Raw genomic sequence first — 18,560 nt, 5'->3', positions numbered from 1 at the left:
TGTACATGGGATATAGATGGCACAATCCACACTGTCACGAATGTAACCCATGCCATCAGTGTTGTCAGTCAGCTATGTCTTTACTGTGTGCATCACAGGAACATGTATCACACATGCATCTTGTATAATACCTTGATGGGGGTTCCACGCCATCAACCATTAATGTTAATGCAATAAATAGAATACTTAGGTATGGCTAATAAGATGTGTGGGAGCTCACTGTGATAAATGTGGTACATTTGATTACCTCATCCCTGGAAGATGTGTTGTGAGGTACATGATAAAGAGTGCATTGTACCCAGCTATTGGTGAGGCTGAGAACTATGGAACTATAATGCCCTTTGATGTGGATATCCTGCACATACTCAGGAGATGAGTTGCATACAAGGGAGTACTCACTATTGTGGGCACATGCTGGTAGATATTCCGCATACCATCTACCTGAGTACACAGGTCACATATCACTTGGTCTGCTCACAGGGGTGTGTTGTCTATATTATAATTAGCTTGTGTATTTGATTTTATAATGTAACTAATCCCCCCATGAGTTTTATTCCTCTACTGTGTCTGCATGGCTTTAGCTGCAATCCTTTGTACATGTTGATACTGTCAGTTGATACTGTCTGCATTATACCAATACCACACTTGGATTTAATGATTATCCACAATCTGCAGTCCTCCACAAAGCTGGTTGAACAAAGGATGTGTACGTTTTCTTGATGTCTGAGACTTAAATAATGAACAGGAAAGGACATTGTACAGAGCCCTGTGGTACAGACCTGATCACTGAAGTGTAGATATAGGTCACTTCACACACTTCAACATATTTATCTGTCACATATGTGATCCAATGGTCTATCCACATGGTGATATAGATATGTATGGCCACTTGTGACAGTTTCTCAGTAATACCTCAGTGTGGATTTGTGCCAAATGCCTTGGCCAGGTCAAGTTACACAGGATTATACTAATGTCATCATGCGTGCCCTAATTGTCCTTCTTGAGGACATCAAACAGATGTAACAGGCATGATGTAGCTTGAACAAATCACACATGTGTTTCTCACACGGTCGTGATGTTGCCTTTGTCCTTTTAGAAAAGGTCCATGATAACCTGTTGGTCTATCTCATAGGTGGGAAGAGTCAGGAATGGTCTTTACATGCATGTGTTCTCCCAATCAGAAGGATGCATGTTGATGTACACCCTTCTACAGGAACATAGTATGTCTGGAGGCTGTTATGAAGTATGGATCCAACTGTGTCTTGTAGGTCCATGTTGTTAGTCATGCTAGAAGCAACCTGTGATGTTGTCAGGGCCCACTGGTTCTGTGTTATTAGCCTACACAGTGCAAAGATGAGCTGCCCTCCTTAGAATAGAAGTTGTGTAATGTTTGCATGTATACTTTGACTGATGGTCAAAGGTGACAGGATGGTCATGTGTGAGACAAACTGTTAACTCTCAGATGGTCTATTTCCTCCAGATGGGTATGTCTGGTGGCATCCACATACAGTTCTGTGCTAACTTGTGTTTTCCACTTAACATTTCACATTTATTGGAATAAAGGATTTGTGAAAAGGCCTCTGAATACAACCTTGGTCATTCATCACATTCCACACACACTGGTACTATGCACACAGTTGTATAACTGTACCACTGTTATGTACTTACATCAATTGCACAGCATATGCCTATATGTATTTCATGGGCAAGATGTATTTGACTGGCCTGATTCCATATCAGGACACATTAGAGATCAGTAGTTTGTGGCTCATGCAGAACATTTCCTGACACAAATGCTAATAGTCACACAATGGTGCTGCTGACCACCTCAGTTATCCGTGGGTATAGCAACACAACTGCACATACAATGAATTCCACATGACTGCAATTGAATCAAAGCATGTGATACATTGGTTGTGTATATCACAGCATAATAACATGTGTATGAAACAAGACTTATGTGACCATGTAATCAATATGAATTTATATTGATGTCTGTCACAGAGCATTTGATGATGGTAGTGGATTTTGCGAAAAGGATGGTCATGGCTGTGGTGAATATGTATTTTAACAAGAGGGAGGAGTATAGGGTGACATACAAGTGTGGAGGAAGATGCACACAGGTGGATTATATATTATGTAGGAGGGCCAGTTTGAAGGAGATGGGAGACTGTAAATTGGTGACCGGGGAAAGTGTAGTTAGGCAGCATAGGATGGTGGTTTGTAGGATGACACTGGTGATCAAGAAGAGGAGGAGGAGTGTGAGGGCAGCACCAAGGATCAAACGGTGGAAATTGAAAAAGGGTAATTATGAGGTGGAGTTCAGGGTTGAGTTAAGACAGGCACTGGGTGACAGTGAAGAGTTATCAAATAGCTGGGTAACTACAGCTGAGCTAGTAAGGGAGACATCTAGAAAGGTACTTGATATGACATCTGGACAGAGGAAGGAGGACAAGGAGACATGGTGCTGGAATGAGGAAGTACAGGAGAGTATACAGAGAAAGAGGTTGGCAAAGAAGTAGTGGGATTGTCAGAGAGATGAAGAAAGTAGACAGGAGTATAAGGAGATGAGGTGCATGGTAAAGAGAGAGGTGGCAAAGGCTAAGAATAAGGCGTATGAAGAGTTGTATGAAAGGTTGGACACTAAGGAGGGAGAAAAGGACCTGTACCGATTGGCTAGACAGAGGGACCGAGCTAGGAAAGATGTGCAGCAGGTAAAGGTGATAAAGGATAATGAGGGAAACATACTTACAAGCGAGGAGAGTGTGTTAAGGAGATGGAAAGAGTACTTTGAGGGGTTGATGAATGAGGAAAATGAGAGGGAGAGAATGTTGGATGATGTGGGGATAGTGAATCATGAAGTACAATGGATTTGCAAGGAAGAAGTGAGGATAGCTATGAAGAGGATGAAGAATGGAAAGGCTTTTGGTCCAGATGACATACCTGTGGAAGCATGGAGGTGTTTAGGTGAAATGGCAGCGGAGTTTTTAACCAGATTGTTTAATGAAATCTTGGAAAGTGAGAGGATGCCTGAGGAATGGAGAAAAAGTGTTTTGGTACCAAATTTTAAGAATAAGGGTGATGTGCAGAGCTGTAGTAACTACAGAGGGATTAAATTGATCAGTCACAGCATGAAGTTATGGGAAAGAGTAGTGGAAGCTAGATTAAGAAGGGAGGTGATGATTAGTGATCAGCAGTATGGTTTCATGCCAGGAAAGAGCACTACAGATGCAATGTTTCCTCTGAGAGTGTTGATGGTGAAGTACAGAGAAGGTCAGAAGGAGTTGCATTGTGTTTTTATAGACTTAGAGAAAGCATATGACAGGGTGCCTAGAGAGGAGTTGTGGTATTGTATGAGGAAGTCTGGAGTGTCAGAGAAGTATTTAAGAGTGGTACAGGATACGTACGAGGGTAGTGTGACAGAGGTGAGGTCTGCGGTGGGAGTGATGGATGCATTTAAGGTGGAGGTGGGATTACATCAAGGATCAACTCTGAGCCCTTTCTTATTTGCAATGGTGATGGACAGGTTGAGAGACGAGATCAGACAGGAGTCTCTGTGGACTATGATGTTTGCAGATGACATTGTGATCTGCAGTGAGAGTAGGGAACAGGTGGAGGAGACCCTGGAAAGATGGAGATATGCTCTAGAGAGAAGAGGAATGAAGATCAGCAGGACTAAGACAGAATATATGTGTGTGAATGAGGGGGAGGATAGAGGAATGGTGAGGATGCAAGGAGTAGAGGTGGCGAAAGTGGATGAGTTTAATACTTGGGATCAGTAGTTCAGAGTAATGTTGAGTGCGTGGAAGAGAGGCGAAGAAGAGAGTACAGGCAGGATGGAGTAGGTGGAGAAGAGTGTCAGGAGTGATTTTTGACAGACGAGTACCAGTAAGAGTGAAAGGGAAGGTCTGCAAGAGGGTAGTGAGACCAGCTATGTTATATGCATTGGAGACAGTGGCATTGACAAAAAGGCAGGAGTCTGAGCTGGATGTGGCAGAGTTAAAGATGTTAAGATTTGCACTGGTTGTGACGAGGGTGGACAGGATTAGGAATAAGTTTATTAGACAGTCAGCCCAGGTTGGAAGGTTTGGATACAAAGCCAGAGAGGCAATATTACATTGGTTTGGACATGTGCTGAGAAGGGATGCTGAGTTTATTGGGGAAAAGATGCTAAGGATGAAGCTACCAGGTAACAGGAAATGAGGAAGGCTTAAGATAAGGTTTATGGATGTGGTGAGAGAGGGCATGCAGGTGGTTGGTGTGACAGAGCAAGATGAAGAGGACAGGAAGAAATGGAAACAGATGATCCGCTGTGGTGCCCCCTAACAGGAACAGCCAAAAGAAGATGATGATGTAGACACATGCACACCTGTGCCATACTGCAAGTGTCACTGTGATAGCAGAATGTGACCTGTGTAGATGGTTGATCTGCTCCACTGCAACACATGTCCCAATATTATAGCAACATACAAACATGTGTATCATACCATGTCAACAGTACTCAGGAGGCACATTATTACAGCTGTTATAGAAGCATGTAATGCAATGGCAGCATTGGCCATCAATACTTTTAGCTCACATCACAGATTGTAATATGCTTTTATAACCATACTGTACATCCACACCTCACTAAACCACATGTCATTGACAGCAATATTGAGATGTCAACTGTTCATAGTGTCATAGGACGTTATTAGATTAATGGCCAACATCATATGAAATATTAGTCATTATTATTCCATGTAAACAAAATCTCTATATCTATATTATGGAAGATAATAAGACTATTGTGCATATGTGTATAATTGTTGGATTGCATTACATCCTGCTACTGTCCATATGGGACATGCACACCACACCACGATATAATTAGCAATCACATATGCGGTGGTCTGGAGATGGCTTGCAGTGACTCATGGAAAGGCTCTCCTTCCTGATGTGTGTATGCATATTTGACATGAGGACATCATCCACTCCTCTGCAGGAAGGATGTCATGTGGCCAGAGGAATAAGGATGATGGTGGATACAGGGGGCTACATGAAAGGTTCCCCAAGTGGTAGTGAAATGAAGTGTGATTCCAAAGATCATACAATGACCATAATGTACCACCAACCACATGCACACACACAATAGACCAGGCCTAATTTGAGCATTACACCTCTGTATCTATAGAAGATAAGTGCCATGCAATGTCACAATAGCAGCACCACATATGTCTGATTGTAAGACTGTCGCATTGCAATTTATGGAGTATGATAGCAGCATTGTATACTGAGAAGAACATGTTGGAAGGAGTGTAAGACATGGATGTGGAGTCACATCCCTGTGTAACATTGTCTTAAAAGTGATAGTCAAGTTGCCTGCCATCATATTAGAACCACTATATGTGCAGTTAAAGTAGATTGTAAACACAAGTAGTTAATGTTACTGCCACAACACAAATTTGTCTTGAATACTGTCAGAGTGCATGTTATACAAGATGACATAATCAATGTATGCTACAAGATATTCAGATAAATGTCTGACATAGCTGTATACTCAAATATCATTCTAAAATCATCACCATGGTGATTGCTGATTGCACACACAGTTGAGTACAGTGAGAATATAACCCCTACCTATTTACAAAGCACAGCACTTATTGCAAGTGCTGTATAAGTTTGGCTGTTATCATTTCTAAAAACACTTTATAACTGACGACATCCGCAATGTCTCATGAGAAGAAGGTGGTGCTTGATCAATGGCAAAGTGTTGGTAAATGCAAGATACACATTTATACTGCTTTCTCTGTTTGCACGTCATTAAGTAACGGGCAAAGGTGAGCTCTGTGGATAGTATTGACTGTAACAAACTCACCTGCTGCTTTTCTCACTCTGTGGCAGCAGGTGTAAGTACATTGAGATATTTCTTTTGAGCCCAGATTATACAGGGTTCAAATCCAGGTGAATCTAATACTTTTAAGTATGTATTTAGAATACAATTAAATAATTCTTTATTCTACTTTCACTGTCTGTTTCCTTAATGCAGTGCGTTTAATCAGCATTGTTCGATTCTCAGCTAGAGCGTCTTTTGCATAGAGACATGCATGAATGGGTGTACCTTCATTGAAGGTTGTGCATCACGGCTGGAAACTCGGCACGTAAAAAATCAACTACCAATCATTAGTGGACCGGAGTTCCGCTGTGGCGACCCCCTAACTGGGAAAAGCCGAAAGACACAACACAACAACACAGAGGTAAGCAGACAGCTTAAGAGATGTTCACCCTTGCTTGGTTTTGGTGTGATGCCAAACACTGCACAAACACAGAGAACAAAAAAGTGAAGGGCTGCATTAGGTGTGTTTTCCACTTATGTGTGTGGTATGTGATTCTATTTATTGACCAGATTAAAAGTGTTACAATGGGGTACAGAGGAAAGGGGTGAAATGGGTGTCAAGTAGGGGAAGAACAAAGGAAAAGCAATATAGTGATGTGCGGGGGGTCAGGAAAGAGCCATAGCTATCCACTTCTTCAAAATTGTAAAATGAAAGTATGTACAGAATATTAGCTGAATTTGGACTCTCACCTCCACAAAGAGGGTTGACAACAATGCAATCATGTTGTATAGCCAATTGGACCAAATCAAGTGTGTAAAGAATACACATATGTGAAGTGGAGAGCTATGTATGGGATGATATTTTTTGTGGGACAGGTGCCAATTTTTTATTTTTTACTTCCATAAGAGAGGAATGTTGAGTAAGAAACATATGTATTTTTGGGTCAGGTAAGTAGGGTAGGTGAGGAAGTCGATGCAGGAAAACAGGATGAACAAGACAAAACACAGGGATAGTGAGGGACACAACAGGTTGGGGGACACCATGATTGGGGATAAGGAGGGGTCATTGGATGCCCATACCCAGCAAACATGGGGACAGTGAGAATACAGTCTTTAACCACAGAACTGTCATCACCATCCCCTTAGTCCACTGGCTGTTGGAGTTCTTGACGTCTTTTTCTATGAACCATAAAAGAGAGCATTCTCTCCATCCAGCATAGGTGTGCAACAATGGTACTGTGCAAAACTCCATATACCAAGCCTGGCAACTCCTGGTGGGTGAGAAAATCCCCACCTCTGCCACTACTACTGGAGGGTACCACAGCACCAGCTGTTGGAGTAATGCTACTTTATGTGGAAGGCCCAAGTAGTGGAGGGGCAGCAGAGACAATACCACCAGGTTGGGTCCCAGAGCTGCTGGAAATTGGTGCAGGAGCCGGTGGAGAGGGGGCAGGCTGAGGCACAGTATTTGGCCTACCTCACTGTCCTGTAAAGCATTTTGTGAGTTGTCAGAAATAGATGACATGAGAACATTGTGACCATTTAAAATATATAAAAAAATATAAAAATAAAAAAATAGATACTTAGTATCATCGTATGTGACATACAATGCATTATTACAGTATGAAGAGTTTATTTCTTCTTTTACATTTAAGTATATTTCTTAACAACTACAGACTATAACTGATGATTGCTCAAAGTAATCCTTACAATGTGCTTATATTGCACATATGTATGCTTGGGCAAATTATACAGATTAAGTTAACAGCAGGGCATTTGTGCCATTTCTATTGAAATTATGTAATATTTTTTTAAATGATTTAACTCTATATTTATTTCTTGTAGTATCTGAACCCACAACGTCTGACTACAGTATTAGAACTGGCTCTTACAGATGGCTTGTGCTACAGACTGAATCATGCTTGCTTGATTTTACAGTTAGGATGTGCATGCTTGACTTGCTGCTACTGTATACATGAGCAGTACTTTACTTAAAATAATAGTTACGTTGTGCTGCATGCATACCTCTTACTTCCCTCAGTATTTCCAGATGCTCAGCATGGGCCTCCCTATTCACCATTGTATCCTGGTTGGCTGTAGAATAAATAGAAGAAAACAAGAGAAGGGCATTATGCATATCTATCTTGGATTATATGCAGCTGTCTATCTAGTTTAAACTTTCTTTATCTGTATACTTACACAACTGTGGAATATCAGCAGTCCTAAACACAGCCAGCCCCTGGTTGAATGTATCTTGCTTGTGGCTTTTCAGGTCATTAAAATGGTGCCTGCACTGTTCTCCAGTGTGTGGAATGGCAGTCACAATGGCTACAGCCTTGTCCAGACTATTCCATACCTCAGACTTATACTCGCAGCTGGTATAGTCCCCCAGCAAGAGCCTTTAGCTGTGGCACTTTCCAACAAGTCCAATTAAGATTCTGGACTCCTCAACACTCCACATTTGAGCCCTAAATTGAGCACCTTCCCTTCTACCTCCAGACATGTCCAATCGGGGCAAACAGCAACAAATAATAGTGCTTTCCTGCCAAATAATGTTATCACATTTACTACTAGTGCATAAACCTAAACAATTATGTCAACCATGTTTGCATGATGTTAAGTGGACAGCAACAGTAAGATACAGAGATGAAAGCAATTTTTGAAATAGGAAGGTTAATCTGACAGTTGGCATTAGTTTATGGGCTGGTTGCTGTTGTAACTGTTAGTTAATGACACTATACAGAATGTACTGGAAGCATAAATTTTACACACTGATAAAATAGATTTGTACAATGTGGGATTCAAACCTATGCATTAGAAACAAAACATATTCTTCAACATTTTTTCATTCTTGCCACAGAAGAAGTGGTTGCTGGACAAGCTCATTAATTATATATAAATAAACATGACAAACTGAGGGGTTAACCATGTATTTGTGTGACCTGACAAGGTCCTGGTTTATGCATTCATGTGTGTTTGACTATTTCAGGTCTAAAGGCCACCCAAGGCCAGAGAAGACAATTATAATTACATAATTAGAATATTCAGTATACCTTCTCTCGTGCATATAATTCATATGAGCTGCACTGCTTGACATACTTATTGTTATTTATAATTATGTTTAATTTTTTTTTATTTGTTTTTTTAAACGTGAGTGGACAAGCATTAATAAAATTGTGATTGTCCTAGATTAGAACCTTGGCACACATTTATTGTGAGCATTAACGTACCAGTTTTCACAGGGAAGGTTGGACTACAAGTGCATTTTTTACAGTCATTACTGTGTACAATGCCATTGCAACTGAGACCTTATTAGTCAGAGCTGTTCATTACTTATACATATACATTAAAGAGTTAATTGTTCAAACATGTATGTGTGTGACACGACACTTCAGAAAATGAATGTGTAATTGTAGAACCATAATTGCACTGATACCCAACCCACAGTTACACATTTACACATTTAATATCTATATCTATATATATATATATATATATATATATATATATATATATATATATATATATATATATATATATATATATATAGATTCACTTTATAATCTCAAAATACTAAAATACCAAATTTTAGTATCTCGAGACTATAAAGCCGAAAGCCCAAAAACCGACACCCACAACCATGAAATTCAAAATCGTGATCATTCACATACACACATCACCACACAAACAAGCACAGATAAACCTACCTAATGACACTACAACAAACAAAACAACACACACAAACACAACATAAACAAACACACCTACCCTACCTATAAGCAGGGGGGCAAGCCCCCTGCATGTCCCATGTGGAGGGCTGTGCCCCCCACACCCCCACTAGTTATGTATATTAACTCCAAGGTTGCACTAAACACACAAACACATAAAACTCACCACTATACACACTCACACACTAAACTCCCTACCCAATACCTTTACAAGAACACCACTTACCTAAATCCCCAGCTAAATCTACAAACCGCACCATACATCAAGAATGCGACAACAGAACGGTGTCTTCGACATTTCCACATGTGATATTACACAGTTTTGCATAACTGCACTTTCAACTTTATAGTCTCAAAATACTACATTTTGATATTTTAGTATTTCGAGATTATAAAGTGAAGCTATATATATATATATATATATATATATATATATATATATATATATATATATATAAATAATATCCTGTGCATGCTCAATGCACCTGCTGTAGGCAGTTATTTCCATGTTTGATTATTGTTTTCATGTTAAATGTAATATGAAGTAAACTGGAACAACAGGAATAAAACTTTGGACTTTGCTGGATTAGAACACAGGCTAACTTACATTGCAGGTCTACACTTACACCTACTGCCACAATTTTAACATTGGACTTCCTATTTATAACATTATCTACAATTTCTCTCATTATCATCAAAAGTACTTGACTTCCTTTCCCGTTTTTTCCAAATATTGTTTATTTTTTCTTTAAGTATTTTATTTATTTTACTTTCTAATCTCTTCTCTATTATTTTCATAAATATCTTATAGTCTGCGTTATTTAACATTATTGGCCTCCAGTTTACTATATATTTCTTTTCACATTTTTTCCACATAAATTTCATAGCTCCAACTCACATTTCTTTTTCTTCCATGTTTTTCTCTAACCATTCATTTAATACTTCCACAAAATACATCTTCTGCCAATTTTGCATATATTTTAACATATAATATTCTGTTCCACGCAATCCCGTGGCTGAGACCACATTTACTTTCTTTAATAAATTATTCATTTTTTCCACAGTTATTTTTTATCTAACCCTCCATTATCTTCTTTAGTTAATTTTTTAACTTTCCACTTTTATTTTCCTTCTATCTTATTCTTTTTATATTCTTTCATTGCATCCATTTCTTGTTGTGCTTTGTTCCTTTCTCATCTCTTCTTTCTTTTATTATTCTTCTATTTTCTTTTGCTATTTTATTCAAATAGAATGCAACCCCGTATTTTTCCTTTGTAAAACAACATTTTTTTACATTTTCTCTTGATTCATTTCATATATCTTCCTCTCACTTTGAAAAAAATCTTTCTTTTTTTCTTACTACCACTTCACACACTTCATAACTTACTTCCTTATACTTTTATTTCTCTTCTTTTCTTTTTAAACCTTGCCATTCTAAGAAACATTTATTATATTTTTCTTTAAAATGTATCCCCCAATGCATCTAGTTTTTGTAAAACACTCTCATATCTATACGATCTTTCCATAATTGTTTAACCCTTTCTCTTCCTTCCTCATCTTAATCTTTTTTGTTTAATATTTTAATACCTTTATCTATCCATATATACACCTCTCTTTCTGGATTCTCTATCCAAATTGCCAAATGATCTGAAAATTTCATCACTTTTAATCCTTCTTGTATAATTTTCAGACTTTCTGAGATTATAAAATAATCCATCTCTGTTCTTGAGTTACTCCTTTTATAGGTCTACCATTTTATCTCATATATATAATTTCCAATTTTCAATATTTCTTCTATTATTTTGACATAATGTCCCTCTTTTCTCCTTCTTCTTAGGTTACAGTTAAAGTCCCCACTAATATTATTTCCATGTTCACATTTACTAGAACTTTTTGAACATAGGTTCATAGGTTCATACTAGGCTATCTGCCCTAGGGCATTTATAAGCCTAGCCAGAATGTGTTTGGCTTTCGCCACCCATTTTAAATTTATTTTGCTATGCCCTTCTTCGAGGTTAGTATACTGTGCTTCTGTCTAACAGTGTCACAGAAGTGATACCCGGGGTAAACCTATGATCTCCCATCCACTCATCAAGATTCCTCTTGAAGAGAGTCAATGAGGGACTCTGCCTAACCTGGACTGTGATTTTATTCCAGAGTGAAGGGAGCCTCTGGGTTATGAATCTGTCCCTCCAGCATGTCCTATTTATTTCACTGCTGAGGTTCAAGTCTCTTGAGCACGTTGCTCGATGGGATTTGGATTTTCTGAGGTGCAGCATGTCCATTAATTCCGGGTTGGACATGGCTTTATACGTCAGGCACAGATCGCCTCTGAACAGGCGCTGTGCCACTGAGTAGAGCTGGAGTTTCTTTAACTGGGTAGCATATGGCATCTGTTTGAGCCCTTTGATCCTCTTGGTGAGGTACTTTTGGGGTCTTTCCAGTTGCTGTAGGTGTCTGGTAAGGTACATCCCAAAAGGGGCATTGTACTCAATCATGGGCCTGATGAGGGATGAGTAAAGAGGCACGATGACCTCCCCTGATCTAGATGTGAATCCCTTCATGATTAGGTGGGCTATATAAAATGTTTTTCTAACCACTTTGGCCACGTGGTTGTCAAATGAGAGATTGCTATCAACTTGGGTCCCCAGGTCCCTAATTACTTCTTCTGTACTTAATGGATTACCACCTATGTGGTAATTTGTGGGCACTTTGTTTTTGCCAAAGGGGATGACTATAAACTTTTTGGCATTTAGCTTGAGGCCATGGCTCTGGCACCAGTTGTCTGTTTCTATGAGGCCCTTTTGGAGGATGCTTGTGTCGGCTGGAGAGTCGATTATGATGCCCAGTTTGCAGTCATCTGCGAACTTGGTCAGCCACAGTCCTTCTGTGTTGGCCTGTACCTCCGAGAAATATATACCGAACAAGAGGTCCCAGGACTGAGCCTTGTGGGATGCCACTTGTAACTGGTTTGGAGTCTGACATGGCTCCAGCAATTCTAACCATGTGGGTTCTGTCCTTGAGCCAGTTTGCAATCCATCTAGTGACATAGGGGTTTATATTTAAGCTGGTGAGCTTATCTATAATGCCCGAGTGGGGTATTGTATCGAAGGCTTTTGTGAGGTCCAGGTAGGCTGTGTGGACCACCTTCCCCCCGTCAATGTCCTTGGTGACTGTTTCAAAGAAATCAACCAGGTTTAAGAGGCAGGATCTGCCCTTAACAAAGCCGAACTGGGTAGAATCCAGTGTCTGTAGGTCCCCAATATTTATATTTATGAGGTCCATGATGATCCTTTCCATAGCTTTGCAGACCAAGCTAGTCAGGCTTATAGGGCGATAGTTTCCAGGATCCATTGAGGCACCACCTTTATGGAGAGGGACCACTGTTGCTGTACGCCACTCTTTGGGCACATATCCTGCAGTAAGGCTGAGATTAAACAGTAGTTTTATGTTTGGGTTTAGCTCTTCTTGGAGTTCATGTAGGACGCAGCCCGGGACACCATCTGGTCCCATTGATGCTGTGTTTTTTGCTTTGGAGAGGGCGGCTCTTACCTGAGCATCTGAGATGTCAGGGGGGCAGCACTCTGCTGGGATAGATATTTGCCCTTTTGGTGGGGAGGGGGGGGAGTTTGCGTTGAACCTGTCAGCTAGGATGTTGGCAATGTCTGTGGGTTCAGTGTATTTTTTGTCATTTTGGACTAATTCTGAGCACATTAGGGAATTACCACCCAGGTTCCTAACATAACTAAAGAAAGCCTTGTGATTATCCTTAGTGTCCTGTGCAATTTTTCTCTCGAAGCTTGCCTTAGACAATTTTATGAGTGCCTGTAGTTTTTTGCTAATACAGATCAGTGATGCCTTCCCTTTTTGGGATTTTGCTCTATCATTTAGTAGCTTCCTCCTTCTATTGTATAGTTTGTTTATGGCTGGGGTCCACCAGACAGGACGTCTGCCTTTGGAGGATTGGGTCTTGGTTTTATTTGGGATCGCATGATCCATGCATTCCAGAAGGTGTTCATAGAATGCGTTTATAAAGGATTCTGCGGTCTGGGCCGTATTTTCCACAGGCCCGGGGGCTTTGAAGGATTCCACCTCTGTTTTGAGGAGTGTGAAATTTGCTTTAGAGAAGTTTTTCACTGTGGTTTTCTGGGCAGGGGTTGGGGTCAGGATGTGAATATCCAGTGAGATTAGTTTATGGTCTGGTCTTACCAGTGAGGGATACACTTCTGGTCTGGAGCATAGAGCCCCTATGTTGATGATGATGAGGTCCAGTATGTTTTCCCCTCTTGTGGGAGTGGTAACAAGTTGTTCCATAGCATTTGAGTTTATAAATTCTAGGAACCTTTGGGCTAGGGTGTTGGAGCTAGAGTAATGCTCCCAGTCTATGTTTGGGTAGTTGAAGTCGCCCAGTATAATGGTGTTTGGAGAGACCTTCATATTTTCCTGTGTTCTCAGGAAGGCCGAGTGGGGTTCCTGGGTTTGGGAGGGTGGTCTGTAGCAGGCTATAAACTGGAAGGCAGTTTTACCCACTGTTAGTTGAACATGGATAGTCTCTGATGCTTCGTGCTTTGCCACCAACCTGGAGGTGTGGGTATCTTTGATGAATATCGATACTCCCCCTCCTTTTGTGGTTTGATCCAAGTTTTGGGGCCGAAAAGCATGATATGAGGTGTAACCTGGTAGTGCTGGGGTGCTCTCGGGAGCCCTGAACCAGGTTTCTGTTACTGCACAGATATTGATGTTCTCCATGCTAAGGAGAGTTTCAAGTGCGTGCATCTTGAAGTTTAGACTTCTTGCGTTGAGTAGCATTACTCTTAGTTTCTTATCCCTTGTGATACCTATGGAGGTGGGTTTGTCTTTTGAGCCTTGCCTAAAAAAGGCACTATGGGGGTAGCAAGAGTCTTTGCCAATATCCGAAAGCCCAGGGGTGACAGGTGCAAGCCGTCCCTAGCAAAGCATCGTGGCTTGTCGAGCATATCATCCCAAGCTGACAGGCATTGGATCCCCTTTGAATGACACCAGTACTTAAGCCAATTGTTGAAATTGATCATCTTGTCTTCATATTGTGGCATCATTCTTGGTGAGGGTAAGATGCTACTCAAGGTCAGGGTCATACCGGCCTGGGCTACATGCTCAGAGAGCTCCTTTATGTCTCTTTTCATGTAGTCCAGGGAGGTACGTCTCAGGTCATTCACACCAGCATGGACAATGACTGAGTCATATTTGTACTTGCCTTGGAGTGACCTGAGTGCTTGTGTTATGTGGCTGATACTAGCACCCGACAGGCTGCTCACCATGACCCTCTCCTTGTTCAGCCTGGTGAGCAGGGCGTCAGTCTGCCTGACGATAGAGTCACCTATTACAAGTGTATCAGGTGTGTTGTTTAGTCTTAAGGGCTGTGACTGTTCGGCACACTGGCTTTGTGAGATATGTTTTCCACGTGTTTTGTTTTGGGGTAGCGGTTGCTTGGGTGTCTGCTTTGGAGATCTCTGCTGCTTAGGCAGATCTTTATTTAGAGCCTCCAAGTATGTTTTTATGTGATTATGTGTTTGGTTTGCTGTCGTGGTAGGTCTATGTGAGACTGGAATTGTAGTGAGTGTGGTTTCCTTCTCTTCCTGACTGGTTATGCCAGTACTGAGTTGAGAGAGCTTAGCCTCCAGTTTGGCTATATGGTTGCATCTCTCACATGTGTTGGAATTTGTTGGGAGGAGGAGAGGGTTGTCTGTGTACATGAGGCAGTTAACTTCTCTTTTTTTTGTAACATATTCATAAACTGTAATAATTCTATAAACCTGCTTTTTCCACCTCAAATCTAGCAGTGCTACTCTACCCAATATTATTAAGGTGTAACCCAAAATTCATATTGACTTTCTGCATAATATATGTATACCTGAGCATGTTTTCCCATATTCCAAATAATCTCACCTTCACATACATTTTTTTTCTGTTTGTACTCTCTCAAATTCTATCAACATTCTTGTATCTTCTAAGATAATGATATCCCTGTCCAGTGTTATACACCATTCCAATACACCTAGCCTTATTTTGATATTCTTTATATGATTCACCTTTATAGCTAAAATTCTCAGCTTCTTTCTTTTGTTTACTATTTAATTTCCCTTCTGTCCTTTCCCTTTTTAGTTTCTCTCATGGCTACACTTTTAAATTTCTGTTTCCTATATTTTCCTCTTTTCCAAATAGAATTCTTCTTTCTCTTAGTCAGTCTCCAATTCACATCTTCTTCATCACTCGATTCTCCCATTTCTCCCTCCCCTTCTTTTTCTCATTTTATGTTTTATTATTTTCATTTTCTCCTATCATTATTCTTTCCTCTCCATTTCTTGATCTACTTCTATACTTTGTTTTTACACTGTCTCTCATTCTTTCTCATGCTTTTCACTCCCTATCTTTTTATCATCAGTGTTTTCCTTACAATCCATTCATAAATGCCTTTTTTGTTCACATTTTACACATTTCACTTCACATTTTGTAGCTTCATGCCCCAGTTTACCACAAATACGAGATTTTCTTTTATCATAATTACTAATTAAATGGTCATTCCTGCCACAAAAGAAACACATCTTACGTTGCCCCTAATATTTCACAGAACCTCTGTTTCCTTCTACATTTATCATACTTGGGATATGTATTGTTTTTTCTCTTTCCATTTTCAGTATAGCACCACATTCCCAAACCCAGTCCATAAACATCTGTTAACATAAATTTTTGTTATGTCCATAACATCTTCACATACAATCTTTTAATAGTCTTTTAATATTTCTTTTTATAGCTCAGTTTGAAACTGCAAATAAATTCTCCTTTTTTGTCTCTGTATTGAATGCTTGGATAACATATAAGTTCCATGGTTTGCAATTATTCTTTACTTCATAAAATTCTAAAAATGTTTCCATATACTGACCTTATTCAAAAAGAATGTTACAACACTTGTCTTTATTAATATGAATAAATGCTCTTACCTCTTTATGTAATGTTCCTAATGGTGATATTATGTTATCCTGAATGTCACACCTATCCAGTTCTTTCTCTTTCTTACTAAGAATTTTTTCCTTCCCAAATCCATGTTATTTTCTTCATTCCACTCTCTTTCTTTCACAGTCTGTGCATACAAATTCTTCTTTTCTTTTCTTATTTCTTCCACTTCTTCTTTTTGTATTCTATCCATAATTTCCCTCCACAACATAGCTTTTTCACTCTCTGGGTCACTTTGATTATTTAAGTCATGCAAATACACATCCCACAACCCTGCCGACTGGAGAGTTATAATAATACATCCTGTCTGCGACTCACTCTCTCGTTCAAATAATCTCTCCTGGATTATAGTTTCCAAATCTTGTAAATGCTGGACTACCGTCACATCGCTCTCCTCCTTCACCTCTCCTTTCTCCTTCAAATTGAACATCTTCTTTTCTCCTCCACATGCCTATTTTTCTTGCATTACTTCTTTTTGCAAAGGTTCAACTTCCTTTGCATTTGAACCCATGTCTATACTCTCTTGCTTGACTTTTACTCCGACAATCTCCTCCAGACTAAAAACGCTCCTTCCTGCTTCTCTGATCCACTTCCACAGCTGGGCCAGAATCAGAAAGTCCCACAAGAAAGAGTTTCCCTACTTGACAAAAATTAGGAGAAATTCCCAGGTACCCTGCCCAAATTTTCCTGTTAGTATAAATGCCATCCTGGATCTCCCTTGAAAAGAGGCCACAAGCCTACAGGACCTAACCTTGTCAACAAAGGATAAATAAATAAATAAATGTATGCAAAAAAAAAAAAAAAAAAAAACCTCATCTAACAAAAGTCACTGGAGCAGCAGTTACAAAAACCTAATTGTGGCTCTAGCCATGAGTTAGTTAGCGTGGGAAAGTATAAATAAAACAAAACTCACATGATCAGCTGCAGCAGCAGATTAAAAGAGCGCGTGTGTGTGTGTGTGTGTGTGTGTGTGTGTGTGTGTGTGTGTGTGTGTGTGTGTGTGTGTGTGTGTGTGCTGAGGGGTGCACATGCATATGTGAGAGAGGGCAAATAATAGCAAGAGGAATATAAACTTAATACAAAGCATTATGACTCCCTGCGGCACACAATTATACATATGTACACACACACACACACACACACACACACACACACACACACACACACACACACACACACACACACACACACACACAACCACTGATGTTAACTCACAGACACATGTACTTGTATGTATGTGTTTGTGTATGCATGGCTTTCTGTATATGTGTGCGTAGGTATGTGTGTGCAGGGGGAGTTAAAATGGTTTGCACTATATGTTTTTTCCAAGTTATATAAGAGATGAGAGGACGGGGGGTAGGTGGTATTATTGGATGGACTGCCCCGTTATTAGGATCACTGCACCAGTACAGAATACCAGTCCTAATCTTCTTGTACATATATCACTGAGTGAGTTAAATCTCAGTGAATCATCCTTTAACCAAAAGAAAGAATGGAGTTCTACATATTTTAATGCTTTCACAGAGTTTACTTTTTGGGGAAAGGGGTTGTGTTAGAGCAGGAGGGCAGAAGGTGTCATAGGTTTATACATAAGCTCATAAGCTTTGCATGCCAGTAGAGTTTAGGGAGCTGCATTGGTAAGCTTATTTCAACTTACAATATATGTAGCTTATAACATAGGTGGCTTGTAGATTTAAACATAACAGGATGGTTGTCAAATGCTCAGTCAGTAGTAAGGAGTTGCATAAATATTCTGGATAGTGAACACCATGCCTGTGTAATGTCTGTTATCGTAACTATTCTGACAAACAGTTTAGGTGTTAGTACTGAAAGTTAATCTGCAAGAGTGCCGACAGACTGATTGAAGATAAGAATTTTTAAAAATGTATAGAGATGCTTTTTTCTCCTATGAAATGTTCAATAGTATCACAGTCCTGGACACTTCTGGACATACAAACAGACATTGTACTCATAATAACTAAAGTTTTTGTTAATCTCACTCTTAATGTCTTTAGATTTGCTCTTCA

The sequence above is a fragment of the Protopterus annectens genome, chromosome 1.part2 (assembly GCF_019279795.1).
Source record: "Protopterus annectens isolate FY-2018-M chromosome 1.part2, PAN1.0, whole genome shotgun sequence".
Taxonomy (NCBI): domain Eukaryota; kingdom Metazoa; phylum Chordata; order Ceratodontiformes; family Protopteridae; genus Protopterus; species Protopterus annectens.
This window is presented reverse-complemented; position numbering follows the sequence as displayed.